The sequence below is a fragment of the Gobius niger genome (assembly GCF_951799975.1).
Source record: "Gobius niger genome assembly, chromosome: 15".
Taxonomy (NCBI): domain Eukaryota; kingdom Metazoa; phylum Chordata; class Actinopteri; order Gobiiformes; family Gobiidae; genus Gobius; species Gobius niger.
In genome coordinates, this window is record NC_136866.1 from 25467371 (window position 1) to 25486754 (window position 19384).

Consider the following 19384-nt stretch of genomic DNA (forward strand, 5'->3'; position numbering starts at 1 on the left):
GAAAAAATGGATTGGATGGTTGGATTTCTCAACATGAGCTCATACAGACTCCAAACTTTCCATCCTTTTTTTTTCCCTATTCACCTGCATTGTCTCGCCTCATGTACTTCTTTCAGCATTTTCAAGCTCTCACAGGCATTCTACAGACTTTATTCCACTGTGAGTTCTGAAGAGTGCCATGCGAGGCTCTACACACTGCAGAAACGTGATCCCCCACCTCCGCTCTGTGCAAAAATATTGTTCTCCAGGAGGAAAAAGCTCTGGGAGGAACCCCTGTTGTACATAGCTTCACCATTCGCCTTGGGTGTCTGTCCAGCCCCTGTGCAGACCCACTTCCTGCACCAGGGATGGGTCTGACGAATACACAGAGCGGACCTCGTCAGCACAAAAGTTTATAGTCTAAAGCCTGCGTTTAGAAGCACAAGATCAAAATGTCTATGGATAAAATATCACTGCTGAGCTTCACACCCGAAACCAGAACAGTGCTAAGACATTAATCATTTCAGCAAACTGGTCTTACTGCAAATTGGTTAGGGCTTTAAAATGAATAAACAGAATTCACATAAAGAGCCTTATCACACGTTGCTTTAATTAAAACGGCAGTATATCCGTGGTATGTGAAGCTCTTCCAGCCTGCGTTGGCTAGAGACACGTTAATTTGTTTTAAATCAGTATTCCCTTTATTCTTTCAGACGACACAGCTTTGAGTGGTTCATGCCTAAAGGAGAAGCTGCGACGTTCGAGCACCTATTTCATGCTCATGAATTAATCAAAAACATGGGCGCAAAATCAAAAGAAATGACTTTATAATCTCATAATAAATCGTGCCTCGTGTCCATGAATAGATTTGTGCTTTTGAGCTGCCCGTCAGTGTTACAGGTGGTGTTCTTCAAACAGCGGGACAAAGGACCGGACTCGTTCCTGGAGTGTCGAATCTAACCAAACTAAACTAAATGAAATTAATCCAACATGGTGGCCAGGGCATGGAGCAGAGCCTGGAGGCAGAATTCCTCGAAAAAAAGGAACAGAAACAAAAGTCTTTCCTTCAAAAAGGCCATCCCCCTGGCCATCACAGTGGCATTTCAAAGACTTCTTTCTCACATTGTGGCATTAAAACTATACCTGTGTTTGTTCTAATATTGGAACTTGTTTGTCCTCCTTTAGCACTTTCTATACATTTGTATCGATTTCACAAAGTTTCAGGCTAGTTTTCTTGCATTTCTTTGACAGTGACGGCTGAAAAGTGACCCTGCAATGTTGTGGAATGTGTGAAATAACCGCTCCCTGTGAAGAACTGGGATGATGCAAATATGTTAGAGAAGTTAGGAATGAGTTTGGACACAACATTTCTATTTTAGAGGCTCCCTCATTTTTTGTAATGAACAAAAAAAAACAGGTATTGGTTGTTTTCAGGTTCTAGAATGTGATGATGTCTCAGTACCCATATTCTAGAGAGGATTTGGCAATTAAGTCAACCTGAAAAGACTCACAGAGACAGACTGCAGTAGAAAGTTATATTGAACGTGAATCATGATAGATACAGACGGCATCTCTGGAATTGCTCATATATGGTCATGTTTGAAAACAGTTAAAGGGGAAAACAATTTGGAGAAAAATCTAAACTTTCTCTAATTATTCAAAAGCTACTTTAACAAATGCTGAATTATGAATATAGTTTTCTACTGAATAAAGATACAAAGACATGGGGTGGAGCAAAGTGGGTCAACAGCCCATAAATACATAAATAACGGAGAATGCTAACATGATGATACATGTTAGCATTGGGCTAATGCTAACGTTAGCTAGCACTAGCTACAACTGCCGTTTTTTCGCTTCTACTGAACAATTTGCAGTGAGAAAATATCCATATGGACCTGATTTAGATTTGACTTTATTTAGGTGATAAATAAGTTCATATTCTACCAGAAAAAGATTGTGTGTCTCTAAAGATTATATTTTCCCCCTCGGCGAGGCCACGCCCCCTTCTAAGACAAGATGCCGTCTGTATCTATTGGGCCTCAGACCCCAGCATAAGATTGCAGTAATGATATGGAATACATGTTGTTAATAGATGATGGCCAAAATCTACCCCCGTAGCCCGGACACTGGTGGTGGTAGGACGAGACCCGCCACGGCCGGTCAACGCAACGAGCAGAGCCTGATGAGAGGCCAGCTGGAGGAGGGGTGCAGCACAGCTGGGAAACGGCCGAGTGATTGACTGGGGATCTTAACAAAGGGGATCCTGTGCGATGAATGGCTGAACCGGGATAAGCAGCTGCGATGATTGGCTGGCGTGAAGGTGCGGCTCGCGCTGGGGCTGTGATTGGGTGATTAGTGAAGGCTCCCGTTGATGAGGCGAGGAATGAAGGCAGGTATGTCTTCCAGATTGAATTTGCGCTGAAGCTTCATTAAAGACAAACTTCCTTTTTTTCCACTATTTACTACTCAGAGACTTAATAAAATATCTCAAATTACCTCTGAATAAAACACAAATGAATCCATAAATGCACATCTTAAACTTTCTGTATGAAATCACCAAATGATAGAAAACTTGCAAGCAATTTCCCCTTTATGATTTTGTAAGTAGATATCTCTAATTGTAGTTATTGTTCCCACCTTGTAGAGGGACAACTAAACAACTGACATAAAAAAATAACAGTCACAACTGAACGCGTTGTCAGACTGAACACTTGCAAACACTTGGGGAAATGCTACATGGAGGAGTGACACAGGGAGAATGACGCTGTTTGCAGCTGTTCAAACATGTCACCTAGTCTCTTGTTAGGCCTTCCCATGTAATTACACAGCTGTCACACTGTAATCAGGCTAATCTCCACTGAATCGCGGGGAAACAGCGCCGGCCACTCGCTCATTAGAAGACGGGCCTCCTCTTTATCCGCTTTGCGCTTTATGAACCTGCCGCCGTGCGATTCTCCGGGCTGAGATGGGATGAAGTGATTTGGCTTTGACATTTTGATTGAAGGTCATGGCTCACACACGATTCCAGATCATGCATGTTTCACTACACAGTGAAAAGGTTTCTATTGTAATTAATACAGTTCAATATCCTCCGCTTCAAAGGGCTCCACCGTCAGTCCTGCTCTCCGACAAAAACAAGAATCGAGATGGTTTTCTGCTTCGAGTCCAGCCGGATCAAGCTCCACAGTTCAGATCGTGCCAAACAGAAAAGAGAACGTGCACTGCATCCGGATTTTCAAAGTGAATACTCTCTGAGCTGACTTCATTTCATTCTTTGGCACAATATAGCTTTGATAATTCCACTCTGTAGGTGTTTATTAGCACTTGAGGCCTCCAAAAGTATCACATGACACCTGTTCACAAACTGTAACTATCTCTGCCCAGTATCCCTTGCAAACAGGAAAAAGCATGAGGTCTAGTTTCAAAGGGATCTACTTGATATCTTCTTCTAATAGTTAATTTAGGAGGTTGTCTCGTGATCAGAAGGTCGTGGGTTCAAATCCCGGCTCCCAGAACAGTTCTGTTTTGGAGTTGCTGCAGTTGGTCAGGTCTAGGTTCAGCAACAGGTTCAGCTGACGAACTGAACATCAATGGATTCGTCTTCCCTGATGGCATGTTCAGTTCATTTCAGTGTATTAGTCATTGTCAGTATAAAACCAAGGAGCTCAAAGTGCGCTCTCAATATATCAGATCACATTACATAACATAAAAACAAATGCCACATTAAAAACTTACGGGTAAAATACTGTACAATAAAAAGTCCATACAAAAATGAAAGTGCCTTGTTTAGAGCCATCACAGCCTGTGGAAAGAAATGGATAGAATAGAACATTTGATAGAATGATACCTTTTCCCTAAAGGAAGCATTTAAAAATGGTCTGAGGTACCATTAACTATTTGTAAAGCCCGATGTAGTTATTCCCAGATGACAATGCCAGGATTCACTGGGCTCGCATTGTGAAAGAGTGGCATAAGACAAAGTTCTCACACATGGATTGGTAGTCACAAAGTCCAAATCTCAACCCCATTGAGAATCTTTGCGATGTGCTGGATGAGGCTTTGCACAGTGGTCACTCTCCCCCATCTTCAAAACAAGATCTTGTTGAAAAATAAATGCGCTGGATGAAATAAATCTTTTGACAATGAAGAAGCTTATTGAGCTTATTGTGAATGCCACAGCCACAAAATAGTAGGCAGGGCATGTCAACTTTTTATTTGTGGTGACTTTTTTGACATCTGCTCTCAAAGTTTGTCCATTAACTAAACACTAAACGATTACAAAATTAGCATAATTGGGGAAAAAACGTAATTTTTTAAATTTATTTTATTGTTTTTGCAAAGCAGACTTTCATTATTTTATGGCACTGGGATTACTTTCCCTTCGCATTTCACGTGCCATGGCTCATCCTTTTGCCTGACATTAAAATAAACAGCGCTGTGTGATGATGTCATCAGGCCACGCTGCTCAGTTTACTTGTGCAGGTGTGAGGGCTGGCCAGCAGGGGGCAGGTGTGAAACAGAGACCTCTCCTTAATCGAGGCAAACTTGAAATCATTTGTTCTTTTATGACTGTTCAGAAAACAGAAAATATTCAGTATAGTTGTTTTTATTAATAAATATATAAATGCAAATAACAACTTTTCTTTAAAGGCAACAAATAATCGTTTGAATAATCGTGATTTCAATTATGACAAAAATAATTGTGATTATTATTTTTTCAATAATCGAGCAGCCCTCCATCATGGATATGCTAATAAACCAAACACTAAAACTGAAGCCTTGTACTTTCTGTTTTTTCTGTTTCTCTTCCCCACTTCAGCCTGCTCTAGATGTTGCAGCAAGTTACAAAAAACTGCTGAGATGACTAAAAGAATAATGTAAAAACCCCAATGAGCCCAACCCCTTTCTAAATAAACATTGATACCCAGGTTTGTTTGAATATGAGACTTACGGCATTCGGTGTCACATGTCAGCGTTAGTGTAATGATCTGCAAAACCTATAAACCGCACATTCCTCGTTCATCTTCCGCCCTCCAATCAGTTTGTTCACATAACCACAAAACGATTCCTGGATAACGCGCAGGAAAGATGTTGTTGTCATTTTGATTATTCCGCCTCATCTGAAGAGAGTTAATGCATCCGCCCGTCGCCCTATTTTGAGACATGCTGGTAAACTTGTTTTTGTGCTCCGGAAGGCAAATGGCGGCATGTGTCTCGCTAAGTGCATGACAGTGGTACTGCCTTTAGCCTTTCAGAAAACTGAACTGTTTTTGGCACTAGGCGATAATGGAATTACCTGAAAATGTCAACGTGATCGGAACAGAATGAGACATTTAAATGTAGGAAGCCTTGAACGTCAGTGCGATGTTGTTCCTTTTGTTAAGTTACTGTTGTAGCTCAAAAAGTTAGTGATAGACGAGACATTTATAGGTCGCACAATATAGTGTGATTAAGTAAGATGTTTTAAACTAATCCAAGATGCCTAGATCAGGATTATATTTTTGTGGAATAGCTTAAAATAATGTCTTTGTCCAGAAAATACCTCTAGAACTTGCCAATCTGTGAAGAGATTGAGAGTTTGACCAACAGTGGTGGAGAGAAACAGAATGCCTGTACCGCCATTACATATTCAGGATACAAATTTTGAGTAACTGTGTTCCAGTACAGTCTTTATCCATCCATCCCTCCATTTTCTTCCGCTTTATCCGGGGCCGGGTCGCGGGGGCAGCAGTCTCAACAGAGATGCACAAACTTCCCGATCCACGCATACCTCCTCCAGCTGTTCTGACCCTGAGGCGACACCAGGCCAGCTCGGAGACATAGTCCCACCAGCGTGTCCTGGGCCTTCCACGAGGCCTTGTCCCACTAGGACATGCCTGGAACACTTCTCGCGGGAGGCGACCAGGAGGTATCCGGAACAGATGCCCGAGCCACCTCAGCTGCTCCTTTCGACGTGAAGGAGCAACGACTCTACTTGGGTAACGGGTAACTGAGCTCCTCACCCGATCTCAAAGGGTGCGCCCAGCCACCCTGCGAAGGAAACTCATTTCGGCCGCTTGTATTCGCGATCTTGTCCTTTCGGTCATTACCCAAATCTCATGACCATAGGTGAGGGTGGGAATGTAGATCGATCGGTAAATCTGCTGACGCCGCACCGATCCGTCTGTCGATCTGACGCTCCATCCGTCCCTCACTCGTGAACAAGACCCTGAGATGCTTGAACTCCTGCACTTGAGGCAAGGACTCCCCACCGAGCTCTTGTTGTGACAGTTTTATTCAGAGTTAGTATAACCAAAACTAGTCACAGCAATACATAAAACCAAGATGCTCTTGTCTGATGACATGCTGAGATTCACCTAACTCTCGGAGAGCGCCGGCTTCCTGCATCACACCACAGGCCTCTCACACCTAAAGGACACCAAAGGCCTGGCCCTGATTACATTTACATGCCAATGTAAATGCAATTCAAACAGGTCCAAGGTGACGGGTCAGACGAAGAGCGGTTCAGAACCAACAGGCCCGGTTAGAACATGAGGCCGTCCTTCTATGGACCCACCACCTGCAGGAGGAGCCATAGGGGCTGGTGCAATGTGATCCAGCTCCAACAGCTGCCCCCACGACCCGGCAACAGACAAGTGGAAGAAAATGGATGGATGGATGGTATTTAAATACAGTTACTTTGCTAATATCAAGGGAATACATATGTTGTTAAAATGTACATCATCCAATCCTAATGCACATCTTTAATAAGAAAGAGAAAATGTTAAATTAGTCTTAATAAAGTGCTGGTGCAGCGAGGGAGAGGCACACAAGGAGCAGAGGAGGAAGGAGAGAACCCACAAGGCATAGTGACACTAAATTTACACCAGTTACCAATTATCATACGAGCAACTTACTACAACCTTTATTTTTAAGGTCTGGACCTTTATTTTGAGATGTATGCACAAATATGCCCATTCATGGATACTCTTCAGTAGCTTCGTCCTTTGCATTTAACCCATCCTTCGATGCCACTGGGGCGACTCGTAAGGAGCAGTGGTCGACGGCCATGCCGCGCCCGGGGACCCATCTCCATGATGTGGAGCCAGGCTGATGGTCAGAATCACCTGGCTGGAGGATTCACCTATTGCACATGTTTTTAGTGGTAGGGGAAACCGGAGTACCCGGAGGAAACCTACGCAGACACGGGGGGAACATGCAAACTCCACACAGAAAGGCCCCGTCCTGGTGGAAATCGAACCCGGGACCTTCTAGCTGTGAAGCGGAGGCGCTAACCGCTGCGCTACCGTGCCGCCCACTATGCTGCACACTCAGTATAAAACTTTAAGGCTTGTTCTCTCAAAATGAAGTTTTCATTCCACTCATGCAACAAAATCTTCACTTTAGCAGCTTCTACAGACTCCAAACCTCACAGTCTGTCAGTCACAGAGTATGGAATTAATCTATAATTGTCTCATGTAAACCGCTTTTGTGCCTTATTTTTATATGAAAACATGAAAAGACAGAAAACTTGTAATACATTTTTTTCTCATATTTATATCAGTGATGTTCAGCAAACGTTTCAAATTGAAATCTTTACATATATATATTTTTTCCCAATTCACCTGCCATGTCTCACCTTAAAAATAGAAGTTCCTGAGCTATGCTGGAGTCCTCCGCTCACTTGGAAAACTACATTTCAAACCCGACGCTTCTGCCGGGGCATTGAGTAATTCGGATATAGAAATATGAAGATCGGAAGCTGCAATGTGAATGCAAAGAGGTTGTTTATTTACATTGGTGGCAGTGCCCGTGGCCATGCAGAGAGTGAAGCTGTATTTTGGGCGGGGGGACTCTTAAGAATTCTCTGCAAAAGGGAGGATTTTAGATGCAGTTTAAAGCCACTTCCAGACCTCCAGGCACCTCTGAGAACTTAATGAAATGCTGGACTTTCCCTTTAATGCCCCGCTGTGCCGTATGCCTTGAGAATGGAAAGTCACTAAACAACCGCCATTCGTAGAACGGCTATTCTCCATACATTTCTATATAATTTCCCTCCTCCGCACAGAGAAAAGCCATATTCCTCACAAAGGCTCTGTATAAATTGATTGGGTCAGAGCGCTTTCCATTCCCCGGTATTGCAAAGTGAACAGTACATAGCGCTTCAGAAATAGACCTTTTTTCATGGAAGGGATGGACGGACGTATTCAGACTTGGCTTTTGAATTGATGGGAGCCGGGCCGTTTGGAGCCTTTCTGTGGGGGGAAACGATTTGCATAATGGGAAAGTCGTCGGGCAAGCAAGGCGGAGGAGGGAGGAGGAGCGTCGATCGGGCCAATAAGAGACCGGGAGATCGACGGCGAAGATATGTCCCCGCTCCTTCCAGTCACCTGCCCACTTCATCAGCCGCGCAATTTACCAACAAGCCTCCGCCGTTCAGAGCCAATATGTACTCATGAAAAAGATACCGACGAGTCGCTCCGTCTCCATTCCGCTAATGAATCTCCGGCGATAGTTTCCAGTCAAGCGGGCCTGATAAAACGGCGTCTGATCGGTTTGGAAATGGAGAACAATCCGCCATCGTCTATCATCGTCGCTGATAGTTTAAAGGAGAGCTATTATGCAAAATCGACTCCCACGAACCGCCTGTTATGTTGTTTCCGTGTCTAAGACAAACCTGGAGTCATTCGCTCATGTTTGGTTAGATTGTCTCCTTCTGAATGGAATAGATGGTGTCAACTTCAAGTTTGTAAATAAGTGGAATAAAGTCTATACCGAACATCAAGAACATTACATTGCAGGTGAAAACATCGATTGCTGAGATTTTTGAGATCTTTGTTTTTAATGTTAGAGTAAATAATAAACCAAACTCACTCTTTGCGATGCTTATTTTATGACGTTTTGTCTGATGTCCAGGAAAACCCTACAGCAGCGCTTATTCCTTCACATTATTCATATATTACAAAGAAAACTATGCAAAAAATACTTAAAATTATATTAAATATGCACATTTCTAAACTAATCCTTAGTTGAGAGATCTCTGGCCAACCCTCACACCTGCCCAAGCAAACCGAGCTGCTGTTTGTTTATGTTGGACCAAAGCATTTGCAATTAGCTTGTGGAATGTGAAGGGAATAAAAACAATCATACCAGCGGCATGAAATGATGCGAGTTTGCTTAGTGCCCCGTTGAGATCTGCTCTTTCATCAACCAGCACCTTGACAGAGGATATAGAGGCTTCTAGACTTCTGTTCTTCATTCAACAAAAGGTGAGCACTTATCAGAACTCTTATATGAAGAGCTACATATAAAAATATTCAAATTATCAGCGGCAAATATGCAGCGGATCAGACACGCTCACCCAAGCCGTGCAAGACGGACTCTCAGGGCTTTGGCTGGACAAGTGGGAGAGCATCCTTAAAGAGACTCTACCTAATTTTGAACCTTTTTCGAAAAAATGTTCACTATGTGACGAAAAAGGTAAACCCCTTTTCGTTACATATTGACTATTTAAGTTGTCCATACACAACATCAACAAATCATAATATGCTGCAAATGTCACCCACCAGGCAGATTTTTTTTTACAATGACTACTTTTACCATACTTTTATGGTGCAAGAATAATTGTACCTTACAAAAAGAAAAAAAATCAGGTATAGCTCCTTTAATAATATATTTTTGTACTCATTTAGTGTAATAACCGAAATCAGAATTGAATTTCGATTAATTGCACAGCCCTACCTAGAAGGTCCCGGGTTCGATTCCCACCTACACGGGGCCTTTATGTATGGAGTCTGCATGGTCTCCGGTTTCCCCTACCACTAAAACATGTACAATGTTAAGTTATGATGCTGTGTACGCCCATTGAGTTGCCTTGTGTACGAAATGCGCGGTATAAATAAACTTGCCTTTCCATACAATAGGTGAATCCTCCAGCCAGGTGATTCGGACCATCAGCCTGGCTCCACATCTGGAGATGGAGCCCACTGCTCCTTACAGGTTGCCCCAGCGGCATCGAAGGATGGGTCAAATGCAGAGGATAAATTTCCCTTCGGGGATAGTAGAGTACACCTTAGGCTTAAAATCCCAAATCTTGTAACTAATGTCTCACAAAATAAAACCATAAATTTAAACCTTGCTCTAGCCATTATTTAGATTTAGTCTACAGAAAATGACAGTAATATTCAGTTTCAAATTAATTTCTCTGTTTTTCCCCAATTTACCTGTTGTGTCTTGCCTTTAGTTTCCAAAACAATGTTAAAAAAAAACATTTATACAGCTCAATATTGGATTTTTTTAACCTTAGCAAGGACTTGTACAACAGATGATGCAACTAAAACCTTGAAATATTTGAGTGCGTTCTTCTGAAATGGCCTCCCTCTATCCTCATGAAAAATAGCTGCGTGAGATGGTGGATATTGAGGACAAAGGCCTTTAGGATCAGCCCTGAAGCTGCGTCGCACTGCATGATTTATCGGCGCGCGCTGGTTTTATGCAGCCCTGTGATGTATGTGCGCACTTACAGACCGGAGCTGCCGTAGTCTAAGGTAGGCGTTGAAGATCGAAGTGAACGATGCTGCTCTCATGTATTTTTCAGAGGGTCCAGGAGCTGCCTGGTTGGCCGACGCCTGGGAAGAATATCAACGGAGTATTTCACGTTGAACCGCAGCAAAAGAAAATGGAAAATCTATTCTACAAGGATCATCTCTCGAAAGAGGGTTGATGAAAAAAAGTTTGTGGATGAAGCTGTTCTTCGGTCAACGGGACCAGGTCCGTCGACTCTAAACTTCCTGGAGGACATTCACTGAAGATGGGATTGTGTGAGATGAAGAGATATGATGTGAGATATGTGTTAGATGGCAGTGGTGGTGGTTAAACTACTTACTTACTACTACTACTTACTACTACCTCTTAACCACATCTTAAAGCAGGACTAAGTAACATGTTTACCTTAATAAATACTTTTCGTAGTCCCTCTGGGGGTAATGCAAGTGTTAATGGGATGATTTGGGGGCTTTCATCTCCCCCGGTGTCTCTGGCCAGAAAACCACAATTGCAACCTCACTTGCTTCGAGTCGGAGGCCCCAATACACACTAATGGAATCAAGAAGGCGAAGCTAACGGGCAAAGCTAACTGCGGGTTAGCGCCACTTAAACAGTATTTACAGCCAAGTTTGAGTGAAAAAAATTGTCTCCATGGAAGAACAATATCCCTGTCCCTTTGTCTTTTCTGTCAGCGTAGTATTTACTCTCACGGAGAATTCATGAGTAAAAAACCATAACATGCTATGACACCTGCAGTGGTGTTTATGGCCTCTAGGGGCATGAGTACTGCTTTAACTGAACACATTTTCTCTAGTTTGGTGTTACCCAAATATAAAACCTTCTTGAAAAAAAGAGTCAAATTAGCGGTGAAAACGAGACATCAACAAGGATGAAAACACAACAAAAATGCGAACAAAGTTTACAAAAACGTGACAAAAAAGCAACAATACAGTGATGAAAAAGCAACAAAAAACGCAACCAAAAGGGTTATACAAAAACGTGACAAAAATGGGGAAAAAAGCAACAAAAAAATCGATAAAGTGTAACAACGTAGCAAACAAAGCAACAAAAAAGTGTCAAGAACACAACCAGTGACAAAAACGTGACAAAAAAGCAAAAAAATACTACAAAAAAAGTGACGACAACGTGGCAACAATGCAAGGAAAAATCTTTGCTCAGTTTTGTAGGTCTTAGCTTTCAAATGAGTGATTATACTGGCCTATAGGCTGTGAGCTCTCCAGTCAAGAAGCTTTGGGTGAATCCGAACTGAAGAAATGCGGTCCAGGCGGGGTTAACTCCTTTGCTTTACTTTTTATTTTCGTAATTGTGGTGTAAAAGTAGGTTGCGGTTTGTGCTACATCGCTAACACAGGCAACACACTAGTCCTGAGTCTTCCACCTTAAAATCTTGGCTTCAGAATGCAATGAACAATCACTCCTCTCCACTCCACCTTTATTTCCATTCTAAGCCTCGTAAAGTGCTGCAGGACATGAAAGGCGCACATGGGGTTGTTGGCATTTGAGCGCGGGTCCAGCGGCACCGGCACCTCGGGCGTCTCTTAAGTGCGAGTCTTTACCCTGAATCTGCCGCTTTGGCTTCAAAGGCTCTGGTTCAGAACGATCTCATTATTCTGCGGCGGCACAAATCGTTAGGCCACGAAAATCTCTGATGTGACTGTTGAGGAAAATATGAGCGACCTGTGGTTTTGTGTGACTTCACTCTGAACACTTTAGGAAAATATGTATTTGCAGTTTTCAGTTCACGATGCACATTTGAAAGCCTTTACATTTAAGAGAAATACAGTGCCTCTCGAAAGTATTCATACACCTTGAACTTTTGCACATTTAGTCATGTTTACAACCCTAAACATCAAGATTTTATTTTGATTTTTTTACTGAACGTTCACACACAAGTAACAGACAACTATGAAGTGAAAGCAAAATGATACATGATTCTGTTAATTTTCAAAAAATAGAAAAGTGAAAAGTGGGCCGTGCATAAGTATTCATACAGCATGAATGAATAATTTGTGGAACCCCCTTTTACTGCAATAACAGCACAAGTCTTTTGGGGTTTGACTCTACAAGATTAGCACATGTAGAGACTGACATTTTAGCCCATTCCTCTTTACAAAACAACTCCAGCTCTGTCACATTAGAAGGAGAGCGTATGTGAACAGCAGTTTTCAGATTTTCAATAGGATTTAGGTCAGGACTTTGACTGGGCCATTCTAACACATTAATATGTTTTTAATGAACCATTCCATTGAAGATTTAGCTTTGTGCTCCGGGTCATTGTCCTGCTGAAGGTGAATCTCCGCCCCAGCCTCAGTTCTCTTGCAGGTTTTCCTCCAAAATGTCCCTGTATTTGGCTCCATCAATGTTCCCAACTATTCTTACAATCTCCCCAGCCCCCGCTGAGGAAAAGCAGCCCCACAGCATGATGCCCCCCCCCCCCGTATATTTGACATTGGGGATGGTGCACTCAGGACGATGAGCAGTGTTAGGTTTGCTCCATACATAACGTTTTGCATTTGGGCCAAAAAGTTAAATTTTTGTCTCATCTGACCAAAGCTCCTTCTTCCACATGGAGCTGTGTCCTCCATATGACTTCTAGCAAACTTCAAACGGGATTTCTTATGGCCTCCTTTCAATAATGGCTTTCTTCTTCCACTCGTACATGAAGTTGTCCCATGTACAGATTCCCCCAGCTCAGTGGCAGGACTTCACAGTTCCTCCAGAGTTATCTTGGGGCACTTGGGTGCATTTCTTACCAGTGCCCTCCTTGTTCGCTCTGATATTTTAGGTGAACAGCCGTGTCTTGGTAAGTTGGCAGTGGTGCTTAACCCTTTCCATTTCTGAATGATGGATTGAACAGTGCCCCGGGAGATGTTTAAATCTTGGGAAATCTTTGTATAACTTAAGGCTGCTTTAAACTTCTCCACAGCTTTATCCCTGACCTCTCTGGTGCTCCTTGACCTTCATGATGTTGTTTAGTGACCAATACACAACGACCACAGCTCTGAGGGCCTAAAAGAACAGCTGAAATTATACTGAGGGTAGATTACACATAGGTGGCCTCTATTTAACCGTTAGGCCAAGGTGTGAACATTGTGCCATCATGAGGAATGTTATAGAGGCAATTTAATGCACTCAGAAAATGCTGTATGAATACTTATGCACGCCCCACTTTTCACTTTTCTATTTTTTGAAAAATAACAGAATCATGTATCATTTTGCTTTCACTTCACAGTTGTCTGTTGCTTGTGTGTGAACGTTCAGTAAAAAAATCAAAATCAAATCTTTATGTTTAGGGTTGTAAACATGACTAAATGTGCAAAAGTTCAAGGTGTATGAATACTTTCGAGAGGCACTGTATGTGTGGCGAAACTAATACAAGAATCACACGCATTTCAGAAATCTAAACCACAGTGTTAAGGTCAGCACACTCTGCATGACTTTTATGCCCGATTTTGCTAAGATTTTCAGTCACGCCGAGTCTTTGAGTCGTGGCTAGTCGAAGGCAGGTCCACAGAGTTGTGTAGGGCTGCAGTCAGACGCAACTTAACGTCATTTTGGACGCGCAGAAGAAACGTTGGTGATTTTACCGTCCCCAAAGCAAACAAACAGACTGCAGCGGCCAATGGCAGAGTGAAATAAAGACAGAAAACACTGCAGTTCCTCCCAGCGGCACAAACAACTGATTTCATGGCCACAGCCCCACAGCACAACTTTATATCACAACAAGTTCACGAGATCCACCTTTTCTGGCTACATTTAAACCGCAAACAGCGTTTAATGAGTTACACTTACCGGGTTTGGACGCAGACTTTCCAGCTGCTTTTCTCCCTGAGCTTCTCTCCACTTTCTCCACCGTCTCGCGGCTGATGGTCCATCTCCTTTTCTTATTGAATCCAAAGAAATGCATCCTGCATCTTCGTTTCATTTCTACGGTCTGAAAGATAAACAAGTTGATTGAAGAAACAATTTAATAACATGGATAAATCTACCTAAATAGGTCTCTTTTAATCAAAAGCGCAAACATCAGACAAGGTGAGAGCTCCGCGCGTCAGAAATAGAGCAGCTTTACTTTAATAATTACGGCTAACGGGCTACTGAAACTAGCGTGCATTTTAGTTACATCCGTGATTTAATTTACAGTGCAATCCCTGCAAAGTTTGTAGGCTTACAAGGCCCACAGAAGACCAGTGCATGTTTCTGACAGGAGGGGGCGTGGCATCACGATGGTGGCTCTCCATCGTGATGTTGCTCATCCATCACGATGGACGATGATATCGTCCATCGGCACAGCCCTACTTTGCACTTAAGCGTTAAAAAAAAAGCTTCAGCAAAAGCACCAAACGGTAAGTTTTGTATCTTTTTATTGCGGTGGATTTTGCGTTTCAGTTTTATACAAACGCCTATTGTGGATCAGTTTATGTGTTTGAGTGAGTGAACTCTGAAACCCCACACACATGACACGACAGGGGGATCTTTATAGTGGGATGGCTTTTCTAAATGAGATGTAAATGAGTCCTATTGTCACTCCCAGAGAGGTGAGAACAGCCCAAAGGTTTAGAGGCCGATTCCTCTCTTTGACATATTTCCAGTTCCTAAATTCAACTTGCCACATCTTCTCCAAATATGATCAGATTTCCATGTGTTATGCATTGTTAGAAACAAGCTATGTCCTGATCAAAATGCCCCAAAACCGAGTTGTGTCCCCCATTCACAAATGTGCTTAATTAAGGCGGGAGGTTATAAGGTTAATACTCTGTTTCTAATACGAGCGATGGCGATGTTGTCACATCCGTTGGCCGTGGTAGGCATTTTACATTTTCATATTTGATAAACAGTTTATTAATTCCATGAACAGTGCATTGCTTCTCTTGCGCTGTAACAGATCTATCATTATGTAAAACCGAGTTAGAGGCCTGTTTGCATCAGCTGCTGCCTACAATTCACCAAAACATCCGGCGAAAATTGCGGAAGTAAACAATAACAGTGATCGCTCGTATTACATTTATTATATTCCTTTTCTAAAATGACAGAGGAAACTTGCCCCGTATGAGAGCAGTACCTCACCACATACTGCCATCTGTAAACCACCATTACTCAGGGTTAAAACTGGCTTTAAAATGCTGCGGGAATCCGACATAGTGATTGCGTTTCACAGGACGGGGCGGCCGAATGAAAAGAACCACTAATGAGTTGCATTGTTGGCCCGCACAGCGTGACAGGAGGCGCTGCCAAGAACAACCACAATAGCAGATTCTGTTTGTATTGTACCAAATGTGGCAGCCGTTTATCTGCGCAGTGTTGACAAACATGCCGGCAGTCTGCGAGGATTTGGTCCGTCACCTCCGCATGTACTTTGTCAAACAGGACCCTGGAAAAGCCGCTCTGGAGGACGCTGACAGACGATTCCGAGTGTGGGTTTCAAATTGTTTAATTCGCCGAAAAAATAGCAGATTACACATATTAATGAAAGCCAAAACAATTTAGAGCGGCGCACATTCTGAAATATGGTTTATATTTAGATCTGTTGCATTGTGGTGGTAAAAAAAAAGAGAAATATACTGTAAACTATAAACTATTCTTATATACCTTTACTACACTGACATATACACTGCGTTCCAAATTATTATGCAAATGACATTTTTCTAAGATTTTCTAAATTGTCAACTCAAATGAGAGTCAGCATAATTTTAAAGTCTTTAACTGGTAGAGGATCATTTAAATGTGGTGGAAAAAATCTCAATACATTTTAAAGCTTGTAATTAACTGAAAATGGTCATTTGTTGAATGTCCAGCATTAGGAGGTCATACTTACTGAAATCAAAAGCTATTTCAATCAAAAAAGTATTAGCAGGTCAAGTTATATTTTACCATAGGAGCCCTTGTGTGATAGCAGCTTCAAAATTCTTAAATCCATTAAACTTGTGAGTTTTTGGAGAGTTTCTGCTTGGATTTCTTTGCAGGATGTTAGAAAAGCCTCCCAGAGCAGCGGTTTCGGACGCAGCCCCAGTCTACAAAACTGAATAAATAAATAGTCTGAAGCAAGAATAGTTTACCATATGCAGCTATAAAATATATTTTCGACAGAGGAGGGCGTGAGTCTCTTATCTGTAAGACTAGAGTGGGGAAAAAATGGAAAAAGCTACAAACAAAGGCTAAGTTGTTATGGCAGGGAATATGTGAGCACCTCCATGATCAGAACAAACCAAGTCATAAAGTCACTAGTTAAAGATCTTTTTACAGAAGAGGAGAGAAATCAAATTCTCCATTAAGCCTTGGATATTGGGTTGCTTTAAAGGAGTAGACTCTTTCAGCCAGTTTCCACCTCTTATTGATTCTTGAATGTGTTCTATTCCACATATAGGCTTTTGCAGCTGCAATGGTTAGCTTCTTTGAAGTGCAAAGCCGTACAAATAGCTTGTTTGTGTTCTACTCATCTCATTCTAAGTAAAACCGACCAAATGTGTGCAACTGTTTTATTTAATCATAGTGTGTTGGTCCCTTCAAATAGATTTGGTTGATGTTAGTCAGACCAGGGCCGTGGTGGAGGGGTTTGAGCACCCGAATGATCCTGGGAGCTGTTGTCGGGGCTTGGTGCCCCTGGTAGGGTCTCCCATGGCAAACAGGGCCTAGGTGACGGGTCAGACAAAGAGCGGTTCAGAAGCTCCTTATGAGAGACCAACAGGCCTGAGAATTGTAAGGCCGTCCTTCTGTGGACCCACCACCTGCGGAAGGAGCCGTAAGGGGCTGGTGCAATGTGATTTGGGCAGCTCCAACAGCTGCCCCCACGACCCGGAAACGTGGAAGAAGATGGATAAGAGGATGGATGGATAAGAGGATGGATGGATAAGAGGATGGATGGATGGATGGATGGATGGATGGATGGATGGATGGATGGATGGATGGATGGATGGATGGATGGATGGATGGATGGATGGATAAAGCTAACAGGTCTCAATATGGGTCTAATTGGAAAAACAAATTCTAAAAAGTTTTCAAATGAGGCTCAACATCCTCAATAGATTTTCAGTTTTAGATCTAACATTTTTGCTGTGTGGGACTAAAGTTTGTTGCTCTACGAAAATCCAGCAGCACAAAGCCAAGCTGCACTGTCACAGTCAGATGAATAGCCTTCGAAGTCACCAAGCGCTCATAACAAAGCCTCCTTTACACGATCCCTCAGCTCCAACGCCCAATTTGAAGCGCCGTTATCGATCCCGGAAGGAGTTTCTTCTTTTTTATTTTTTTTTTGGTCGGGAGCTGCGGCGTCCTGAGCCCATGTATCAAAACGCTGGTGCAGAAAAGTGGAAACAATGTGTAGCGTCTGCCTGCTGAGCCTCATACATCACGGCTCCTCATGACAGTGCGCGGCGGAGCGGTAAACGCGGCTTTAACACGTGCAGCGCGGCGTGGAGACGGGCACATCTGCACAGCATCCGGCTAAAAATAATCATCGCAGCAGCGGCTCAGACCTTCACAGCCACAGCGCAGAGAGTGCAAAGTAACAATAACAAGAGGAGAAACTGTGCACAATTAACTCGTTTATTATCCGCAATGGTATGAGAAGAATATTTCATACAGCATATCTTGTGACTATTGCAATCGTGTTTTGATTTGCAATTAAAGAGAGTTCAAAGGGAAACATGTCCAGGAGCGTAAACATTTGAGAGAAGACAAAAACAACACAAGCATCAAATATTTTTAGATCTTGTTTGTCGACCCACACATTTCTTCTTCTGAAACACTGAAGAGGCACCGGGATCCCCCCACACCTGCAGCACAGTGGAGGCGTCACAAGAGGCGCTACAGGAAACAAGGAAGGGACAAACAAGGAGATGGTGAAAGACTGGAAGGAGGAGCTGACCAGTGCAGGACACCACGCTCTGAAACAGGAACAAACCCACGAGGCAGTGGACCTTTTCAAAGGAGACTGAAGGCAGTACTCCGGTTTCCCCAACCTCCAAAAACATGCTGGTCAGGCCGGCCCACAGCGGCTCAGGACAAACCAACAACAACTGGACACAATAAAGCACTTACTTATTTACTTACTTAGAAGTCTTAAAGCAGTACTAAGTAACTCTTGCCCCTGGAGGCCTTAAGCGCAACTGCAGGTGTTGTAGAATGTTGCGATATTTTAACTTATTCATTGTAAATCCTACGTTGATAGAAAAGGCAGGGGGAAAGGGATATTGTACATCCAATTACTCAAACTTGGCTGTAATACTGTTTAAGTGGCGCTAGCCCGCAGTTAGCTTTGCCCATTAGTTTCTTGTTCGTGATTCTATTAGTGTGTATCAGTCGCTCCGGTCCGGTGGCACTCAAGCTGCAATTGTGGATTTCTAGCCAGAGACACCAGGGGGAGATGAAAGACCCTCCAATCATCCCATTAACACTTGTTTACCAGAATATATCATTTTCGTAGTCTCTCTGGGGGTAATACAAGCTACTTAGTATTGCTTTAAATAGAGGTCAACACATATATTGGCCGGCCAATGAATTAGTACAACTGTGAGAGTCCATTATTAATATATATATACTTTTTTTTTTTTCTGGCCCAAAAGTACAGTGGCCCATCGGGAAATCTCTCTTCCAATGACCGAACATGCCACTGCCTCCGGCCCCAGCACTTTACACTGGTGCTCGTTTCTTGATTTAGCGGTTAACTGGGTCTGAATCAGCACCTTTTGGAACCAGAACCGGACCCGACACTGGCACCAGCTTGATGGAAAAAGGGCGACCAAACTGACCAACCAGACTACATGCTTTTCCCAATTATAGAAAAGCATGGTCCATCCAACATGGGGGAAAAGTGTGCTCCTCCTGCAACAAGCGAACTACTAAAGTTGAATTACTGGTGGGAGAAG

At 42.8% G+C, this 19384-nt stretch overlaps 1 long non-coding RNA gene across 1 annotated transcript in view; it reads left to right on the forward strand.

Annotated features, from left to right (window-relative positions):
* The window catches only part of LOC306975364, a 712990-nt gene extending 694073 nt beyond the window's left edge, over window positions 1-18917 (forward strand). Inside the window, exon 3 of the long non-coding RNA XR_013793697.1 lies at window positions 18864-18917. This is a non-coding gene — a long non-coding RNA (uncharacterized lncRNA). The remainder of the gene's footprint in view (window positions 1-18863) is intronic.
* Window positions 18918-19384: the final 467 nt, after the last annotated feature.